We start from the raw sequence: 10,460 nt of genomic DNA, 5'->3' as shown, positions 1-10,460 counted from the left end.
TGTTCAATTTGTCCATTTTATGTCTTATGACAGTATGCCTGATGTCAGCAAAGCAATTTCCTATAGAAATCATTTCCAAAGATCAATAAAACCATGACTGAATGTCTTGTTTTCAGAAATCTACAATCTAGATGATAAATTTCCCAACACTTTTTTTGTCAGCGTACAAATATGTCATGTGCACTACATGGATTAAATTCATGAAAAGATGATGCAATTTGTCAGAAAAGTGATGTTCCAAAGGACATCTGAAGAGTAACGTCATCCGACCACGTTCCTGTGACCTTGGGTCTCTACTCTACATTTCCAGTAAATAGAATTAAACCTCTGGTAAACCCCTGAATCTTTTACTACGCCCATCAAACTCTCTGTTCTGACGTGGTATTTCACCTTGATAACGGTGGAAGACTTACCACTGAAATTCAAAAGGAGGTCTCTTTTTTCCCCATCAGAGTTAGTAAGTTAGTCAAATCAGGGATCTCATTTCTAGCCGGCATAATCGATTTAGCAAGCTGAAACAGATATTACAGTTGTACCGCTGGGGGAGCTTTCCAGCAGACTCATTTTAAAATGAGAAACACACGCAGTTTGATGGCTTCATGACTTACAATATTCAAAACGAGTAATGTGAATTGTTGTTAATCAAAAAAGCAGTTTGTGGTCTTGGAAATCCAAATTTAGTCCCGTAATACCATACATAAAGTATGTCACCCTGCCGCAGTCTGAGGATTTCTTAAAACAGGTATTTGCTTGGATGTTGGTGAGAACAGCTGGCGAAGCTACGCTTGTTATAGTCTAGCAAATTCCCCCAGCAATTATGTTCCATTGTGAAACCAGCCAGAGACGCAGCAAATGATTTTGTAATGCAGAGAGAGCTGCATTCTGGATGAGAAGAAGAAGCACAGAAGAACCACGTCCTCATAAAAGATCGTGCTTGTTTTTGAGCTGATTTTTAGTGCAAATGCGATGCACAGCAACACAGTTTTGTCTTCTTCAGTGACAGCCGTCAGGCCGTCCCACAATTTGGCTTTAAAAGAAGCCGAGCACGTGAAGCAAAGAATTTCTGCTTCCAGTTTACGATGGAGAATAGAACCAGTGTACAAGTGGCACCCGGTTTAACTTTAAAGATTTAACGTAGAATGACAGGTTTGAGTCGCCATACTGTACTTGTAATGACAGGGTTTGGCCAATAAAACAGCATCCCTCTGTATCCACTTCTCATTACACGTCCAGGATTAGCAAGAAAACAAAACCAAATAAGGTGATTAGAGACTGTAAGTCTTTAGTTATGAATATTAAGCCTCACCAGATATGTTTATTGTTCGTCACACCTTCATCCATCCATCCATCCACCCATCCATCCATTTTCTACCACTGATCCTGTTAAGGGTCGCGGGGGGGGGGGGGGGGGGGCTGGAGCCTATCCCAGCAGTCTTCGGGCAAGAGGCAGGGTTCACCCTGGACAGGTCACCAGTTCATCACAGGGCCAACACATAGAGACAGACAACCATTCACACTCACAGCCACGCCTACGGTCACCTCAATGTTTTCATTTGTGAAACAAAAAGGAAAAAACCCACATCGCAATCTCTTGAAATACAGATTTTTGCTGTTCAGAGCCCAGCCTACATGAATTCTCTATGTTTAAAACTTACATTGCTGATGAATATCCTGCCTCCAACTACCATTCCTGAAGCATAAAACTTTACTCATGGCTACTCTCAGCATTCACAGACCAGCAGTGGTAATAATGTATCTTGTTTGGGATTAATGTGTTGTTTACCCATGCCTTATTAAATCATATGCAGCTGACTTCTGTCTGGGTAGCACTACATCACTATTCAATTATTCAGAATCTCTGCTGTCCCACCAGAGGAGACATTAAAGCTGCTTATAAGTCCATCCATCCATCCATCCAGTCAGTTATTTCTTTACACTGAGCAAGCAGTCTTTTACTTTGCTGATTTACATGTCTGCTCCATGAAACAACAAAACAAAACAAAACAAAAAAAACACTGACCTTGCAGTTTTTTTTTCATCCCTCTCCATGTTTGTTCCTCTCCCTGGTCAGCTTGACCTCCACTCCTTCCGTCTGATTTTCCCCGCAATCACAGTTTTTTTTTCACATTAAACAGCATAACTTCATTGGCTGTTTTTTTTATTCCAATGTCAAAATGATCTTTGACATAACATGAAATTGTATGACCTGCAGTCTACATTACTGTTACTTATTACAGCTTTGATTTGCTTCCGAAGGCAGGACAGCCGACCTCCATTAGCCTGCTCACGAAAACATACGAGGTGTTCACTGATTTTTTTTTTTTTTTTTTACAAAAAATTGATGGATGTGACCAAATTTTGGCCTGATGTGTTTTTTGCATTGGATTACAGAATTTTAAGATGGTATTTTCTTCGAATCATTCCATCAATCAGAGTTTAAAGTACACGTTAAAATGTAGGAAATTAAAAAAAAATAAAAACAAAGACTAATATCTAAACAGCTCCCAAGTTTTTGAAAATCCAATGTGTAAAGTTGTCGTGAACGTGTCATGGGCCTTCAGAAAACCTCAGAAAAACCAAATTAAATACCAGGAATCTATAAGATGGCAATAAAATGAGAAGATATCCACATTTAGTGTTAAAACAATGATGACAGTAGATTAAAAAGTGCCTGACTTGTTCACATTTCTTACCAAATTGTGGCAAGTGTTGCCGGCTAATATCATGTATATTATTGAGCCTTTTGGCCCATGTTAAACAACTATATTACCCAAGCTGCATCTTCCTCCCCTGTTATAATCTTCATGGACAGGGTGTATGGTGCAGGGAACAGATCAAATTAGCTGCATTTTTATTTGTTTAGTTACAGTGGTCACATTGTAAGACAAGCAGCTAATTAACTACTTGAAACCTGAGTGCAAATATCTACAGGTGCTGCCAGCTCATTCACAGCCTCTCTCTCTCTCTCTCTCTCTCTCTCTCTCTCTCTCTCTCTCTCTCTCTCTCTCTCTCTCTCTGTCCTTGTTATTGCTGTTTTAAAGCAAATGCAAGACTCTTGCTGCCTGAAAGTGCTTTTATTCTAATTAGGGAGAATCTTGACGCCACATTAGAGGACGATACTCCAATGAATAAATTGCGGTAAACCTAGAAATGCTTTTAAAATAATTTAAAAAGGACATGACAGGTCTGCAGAGAGCCTCGACTGATACTTTAGGGTATAACTGAAACGCTCACATCCACTGACCCGATCGCACAAGCGCTCACGTTGCATGTTTGTGGAGTACCGGATCCTGCTCGTACCAGCAGATGAGTGCCAACGGTTTATAACGCACAACTATTGACTCTCTCTTACTGATGAAAGACTGCATCCAAAATAAAAGCAGAATATTAGTTTTATTTGATAATTGACCCTATCAGCCCTGGTGTTAATGCATACAGCCTGAACTGCATGCCTTTATTGCACCAAATGACGAATACTCATTCATACCACATTTCCACAATGTCCCCAAGGCTTTGTCTTTATGAACGTGTTTACACGCACGCACATACAGTAATATACAGCAAAATAGCCCAGGTCCTGACTTATTGGTGTCAGGATGTACGTATGCATCTTCATGCCTCTGTCACAAATATGAATATCACCATGGAAACCAAACAGAGTAAAGAATGATTGGATGAGGTCAGCTATGGAGCAATGCTTCTTCTTTTCAAAAAAAAAAAAATTGGACATTTTTATAATTGGGATAAAAGGCTTTTTACAGGACGCAGCCTGTGTGTCATGTGTTTGAGGACATTTTGAAACCATCAGTCAAGCGTTTTGGTGGTGAGTATCTTGTTTTAGAAAGTTGAGGTGACCGTATTTAGACATGAGGATGGAACAAAGGTAGAGCACTTTTGTCTTTGTCACACACGCATCTTAAATACAAATGTGATTGTGACGAATTAAAATTAGCTGTGTCTAAAACAGATGAGGAAGATCACAATGTTTCTGTCTGACAGAATCAAGCCTTAATCACAATGAAGCAATGAGTGTGTTTACATGCGTTCTTGGATGCTTCTCTTCGTTTATAAAAATAATATAAATATCCTAAATATATCCTGTAAATCTCTGTAGAATCACGAATGTCTTAAGTTTTCATGATTTCTCCTGCCAGTAGATGCTCATGAAACATTGAATTAAGCTCTAATCAGGATGCAAAAACCATTGTGAGCATGAATTTGTGCAGGTTAAGCCGTAATCATGCGCTCATGATTCCATAATTCTGTTTGTGAATGCTACAGATGCAGCTTCCCTTCAAAAAACAATGATTCGTGCGCGTAGCTCCAGCCACACAAATTAACTATCTTTAGAAAAGTACATTGAGTCTCAATAATAAACTGAGACTTCCAGAAAATGTGTTTTTGTATGAGTTCACCAACTGTGCTCACATAAGCATGTTCTCTGTTTCAAGGAATTATTAGGTTCAACTCTGGTTTTTATTTCCCAGTTTCACTGAAGTAAACAGTCTCTTCTCTCCCTGATGCATCGGGGACCACCTGCATGGTAGTTCACAAAGGATGCAGGTGCTTTTCTGTAGGCTAGCCTTCTTCTCTCCTTTGATAAAAGGCAAGCACACGGGAAAAAAAATGTGACAACAGGCAATGAGGTGTCATTTTAAGTTAGCATTGAGGGCACTAGATGTAATGCATCTTTTTACACATTGAATTCGATTTCCTGCTCCAGCTCAGGAAACATCTACGCCTGGGAAACATAACCAATGAATCGAAAAATAGTAATACAAACATGGAAAATGGAAGGTAAACGAAAGAATACAACCTGAGGGAAATGACGAAGGGAAGAATGTGGTGCACCAGCTGCACAAGTCTTAAAGTTGGTTTGCCGAAGCAACGATCGACATTATTTAAAATGCACATACCATTTGCTAGCGCTTGCTAACTGGAGCTATAACCTGCTGGAAATACCAGACTATGGAGAGGCTGTAGCGGTAAAAACATTGAAGACATTTAATAACAGGGGTGTTTTTAGCACATTTACAACATTTCTTCCACCCATCCAGTTCTCAATTCAATTTTTCATGAATTTACTTCAAATTTGCACAAATTCCACCAGAACTCAAAGATGAACTGAAAAGATTTAGGTCGCCATAGGTCAAAGGTCATTGTGACATGAACAAATTGTGGAGGCGGTTATTCCCTAGAAATTCAAGTTGATTTTTAATTCAAATTGATACATGTACATAGTAGAATACCAAACATCTACATCTGAACGTCAAAACGTGACTGGGAAAGGCATGTAGGCTATAGTGGTCTAATTTAATTTGCATGTTTGATCTTAATATGGAAATATACTTCTATGATAAAGTCTCCATTATTGATTAGTCTGTGTGTTACTCAAGAGCTTACATGTTAATTAAGATTGTAAATTCAGTGGAGGCTCTTAAATCATTACTGTTGCGAACAAGCCACCGTGCGTAAAATATAAAGCTGTTCCAAATATTTGACGGCGTAATCTGTCACAGAGACATCATTAAAAAAATAAAACCAATACAACAATGAATAACCCACTGTGTATTATTAATACATCCTCTCCAGCCCTTTGATAATGTGCTGCCTTCAGCTTGGATATTGCACTGGGATATATGATCAACCTGAGTGCTGTTGTTTTTGGAGAGAGCAGACATAAAGAAACTAATGCTATTGATCCGTCTGGACGAGGTAGCCTATTGTTTATGCTGCCCTGTAATCTTATCTATCATTAATGGGGGATGGTTTGCATCTACGTCATTCCAGGTTTTGCCAGAAATGCCATTCATCTATGTGTGTCGCTAAAGAAAATCCTATTTGTCATTATATGATCGTATCATAACATAATTCTAATGTAAACACTGAGAATAATATTTCATCAGCGTTGCCATTAAAATTAAATCAAGGAAGAAGTGATATATTTGATCAGATGAGAAAATAGTTTTTCAGGTGAGAAAAAAAACATGAGAAGGAACTGATTTTGCACAATCCCTCCGTCTGCTGGAAATAAGGCTGTGAAACACCTCATCCGTCATGACTGAGGCCGCCGGATTTGATGAGTCGAAGACGTTAGAACTCTGCTGAAAGACAGAAACAGACTGCATTAGCTGCTTCTGTTTCTTAAAATGGCTCCCGGGTTTTTCAATCCGACATCAAAACTCATCTTTGTAGCGTTTATCCTGAAAATCTACATAATAATCTGTACATCAGCCCCAGTTCCATGAATACACTGTCGTCTTTCAGCTTCAGTAATCACGTGAGCTTAAAAGATAAGTGGATGAAGTTGCTCTGTGAGAATATGAATTTGTGTCTTCACAATATGACAAAAGGACTTGCTTTGATTAACATTGGGCCTCATTCATGACAGGCACATATGCTAATCTGTTCTTAGACTTTTGGATTTTTTTTTGGCGTGTATTCTCTTGTCACACAGGTTTTAAAACATTTTTTTTTGTGCATAAACTTCGATTTTTTTATATGCTTTTTGGCAGGTTTTTTTTGTGTATTATTCATACCCCTGCTTGTCCGTGCTTGGCGATGGTTTAAAATAAGATGCTTTTGCATGTCTTTTATTGAAAAGTGTGTTATGGTTGCACTTTATGACAAATAAACCGCAACTAACCACCCAAAAGCAAAATCTTACAATTGATAGAAATGTTTTCAGAGGCACAAGAAGAACTGGTATCAGAAGTGAATATAAAATCTAAATTAGCTTTTTTTATGCTGAACAGCAGGATGCACTGAATTCAATGTTTTGCATTCATATCACACAAACTGGACTGATTTTTAAAGCCCCCTAAAGGGCACATATTTGATCCTCTGACAGAAGCCCCCAGACACAGAAGGGAGGAAGTAAGGATCTGCTTTACAATGTACCCCAGCATGTTACTTGGAGGTGGAAGTGGATCAGTCAAGAAAATATCAGCCTCCTCAAATTATTTTATGATCCTTTATGTTCAAAAAAAGAAGAAGAAGAAGAAAGAAACAGTCTTTGCAAATGACTGGTTGTTAGTTGAATTTTGGATTTTCAAGAGGAAAGTTAGAATTCTTCACAGCAGATGTTTGCTAATCCAACAAGTACTACTTTTAATGCATTTAGTCATCTAACTATGGGCGTATGACACTTAAGAGGTTCTTTGTAGTTCCTTTCATTCACATTTACATGTGAATAAAGTGACTCACGCCTTGGTTGGTGCTGACAGGATGGAACACGAAAAACCACCAGAGGATTGCGAACAGTTTCAGGGTAAAATCATCAGCTGAAGGACAAAACTCACCAGCAGCAAACAGGTGATTACTGGAATAGAACAAATATATATTTAGTGATCTCAAAGGTTTGGACAGAAAATAGCCAGAGGAAAATGACATTTCTGGGCAGTTATTCTGGATATAACAAAACAACAGTGACTCATCTAACAATCTACGATCTTATAAGATCTGTAATTATAAAGATGTCAGTGCATATGAATTGAATACTAATGAGCCAGTAGCTGTAAAAACGGCCATACAAACATAAACTATGTCATCAAATATCTCCCCCTTGACCTGGACAGCATGGCTCAGAGGTAGAGAGGCCGTCCAGCAACCGAAGGGTCACTTGTTCACTCCTCATTTCCCTCGGTGACCATGTCCAAGTATCCTTGAGCAAGAGCCCCTAGTTGCTCCTGATGGCCCTGCAGTGAACTGGCGACCCGTCCAGGGTGAACCCTGCCTCTCATCCAATGTCGGCTGGGATAGACTCCAGCCCCCACCCCCGCCCCCGCCCCCGCGGTATGAAAAATGGACGGATGGACGAGTCTCTCTCAACCTGTTCAGGCCAAAACCAGAGTACAATACTCAATCAGGTTAGAGAAACAACCAAGTATCATCTGGCAGGGAACGTTCTGTTTCTTTGTGTTGATGTATGATAGGTGGTGAAACTTCTCATACAAAACTGCAGCAGGAGACACAGACTGTTGAAACTGTTTTCTGCATTAGGCCTGCAAACAATTACAACTTTCTTCTTAGAGATGTTTGATGCAATCGTTTGGCTTTGGAGAGCTGGTGGTGCTGCAAGTATACTTTAATCTATTTTCAGCCTCCAGCTCACCTACCCATCTCCTGCTGTTACCGAAAAATTATTACACCCTGTTAATTCATTCTGTACAAATATTGGTTGATTACATAACCGAGTACCTGATTCAATCTGCCATCAATCTTGCTGCCATGCTGCTCATTTCTCATTTCTACGTCCAACAGTCAGTGGGTAAGACCCCCATTAATTCTCCGCCCCTCTCAGTACTGCAGCTCCAACACATGTGTTTACTTTGTTTCAACTTGCAGCCAACCTTACTGAAGCTGTACTATTTCTTCTTTCATTGTCTGAAAACTTCACATTCAGAGTTTGAGTTACATTGATGTTTCTCCATGGAGGTGATTTGTTTACCCACTCCAGTTGCGTAGTTGCGTGCTTTTGTTTAAAAGGGGATTACAGAGAAACTATCATGCTGATTTTCATGAAATGCTGTTCATGGAAGCATAAACCAAAAGGTAACCCCATACAGTTTTGAGGCATTAAAGTCACATTATGTAGTTTTTGCCGAGCTGCATCAGCCTCCTTTCATATAAGCAGCACAATACAGGACAGTGGTTCATACAAATCTGTTCATCTGAATCAACCCAAGTCATTAATACATTTGGATGGGACAACTGATTTTAACAAGTTTGGGACACAGAGGAACAGACACATACTCAGCACAATTAAACAGATGATTTGTGTGGGATCTTTCATCTGTATGAGTGTGACTGTGATTGTTGTTCTGAACCCACCACTGTCGTGTTGAGTGGCAGTAGCTACTGGCCAGGATTACCCTTGTGACGATGACTAGCAGTAATAAATGGGATTCAGTATTTTTCTCCAGTCTTTTATTTTTCTTAAATTAGAATTAGGATGATTTTAATGGTCGGAGTGCGGCCAGCATGTTTTCAAACATACACACATTTTAACATGCGTAATACATCTTGTACTATCTCTTTTCCTGTCACACACACACACACACACACACATACACATCCTTCCACGTGCATCCTGACACATTCCTCTTAGTTCCTGTCCTTCATTTTAAAACCATTCCATTCCTTTGGGATCTGTGTGAAAGGTCATCACAAATGCACTCACACACTCAGCAGACCCTGCACACAATGTGAGCATGTTAATATTCCGCACACAGCACACACTCATCAAGCATATTTGTGTGCATTCTATTGCGGGAGCTCACTGAACCTCCAAATTAGGACTGCTGAATCCATAATGCATCCCTCACACTGCAAATAGTGTGTGTGTGTGTGTGTGTGTGTTTTGATGCTCTCCAGAATCCCTAAACACAGAGGATGGGAAAGGTAAAACTTGGATGTGTGAGGATTTGCTGCTTCTGTCCATATTGGATGGCTCGTCCGCAGCACCTGATATTTAACAGAGCAACATATTGATCCGTTACTCGTGAAAGTAGTTTTTTGCAACTCAAATATGTTAGCCTACACATCCTCAAACATAGTGACACTTAAAATGCTCCAAGCATGTCTGCAACACTTCATGCTAAAAAAAAAAAAAAGGGGGTTGCAGCAAGGTTTTTTTCTTCTTACCTAATACACAGTTTCCATCTGTGAGCATGCAGCAGTGTGTCAGCTGTGTATTCTGAGGAGTTTTCTGAAGAGATTAGAAGCAGGATAGTCGGTGCTCCCCTGCTGTGTACATCGCCAGTACTTTTTATCAGCTGCTCAGCGTGTACTACATTGATCGTTTTAACTGCAGGATCACCGACGCGCATTGATCTGATTTATCTTTTTAAAAACTAAAAGAAATAAAACAACCTACATCATTGCACTGCTGCCTCTGGTGTGAGGTTCTCATTTTAATCATTTCTAAACATTATCCAGCTCTCAGGAGTCAATTTATATGCCTGGAGGACAGATACCAGTTTCATTCTTGCTTTGTCAGGTCTCTCTACAAGAGAAATGGAGTAGATTAAATCTTCTCTTTTCCATCAGTCCCTGCTATCGCGAATCATCTCTCTTGCCTCGTTACTTTGTTCCTCATCTGCATCCTCTGTGCTGTGCAAATGTATTATAGGGGCTGGCTGAAAAAAATAAAACCACTGTGAAACTTGAGCAGAGCGCTCGTTATGTGCAGCTTAAAGGAACACGCCAACATTTTGAGACAAAGTGTGTCTTTGACATCCTCCCCAAAAACATTAATATCTTCTCTCCTTTCTGTGTGGTATTAAGAGGATGAGACCCAGAGAAACTTACTAACTGCTAGTTAGCTTAGCACTATTAACAGTGTTGGGCACATTACTTTGAAATAGTAATTAGTTATAGTTACTTGTTACTTCTCCCAAAAAGTAACTGAGTTAGTAACTGAGTTACTCCACTATGAAAGTAACTAGTTACCAGGTAAA

The sequence above is a fragment of the Aulostomus chinensis genome, chromosome 5 (genome assembly GCF_037954235.1).
Source record: "Aulostomus chinensis isolate RoL2024-O1b breed Wild chromosome 5, RoL_Achi_v1.0, whole genome shotgun sequence".
Classification (NCBI taxonomy): Eukaryota; Metazoa; Chordata; class Actinopteri; order Syngnathiformes; family Aulostomidae; genus Aulostomus; species Aulostomus chinensis.
Note: the sequence above shows the minus strand (reverse complement) of the source record.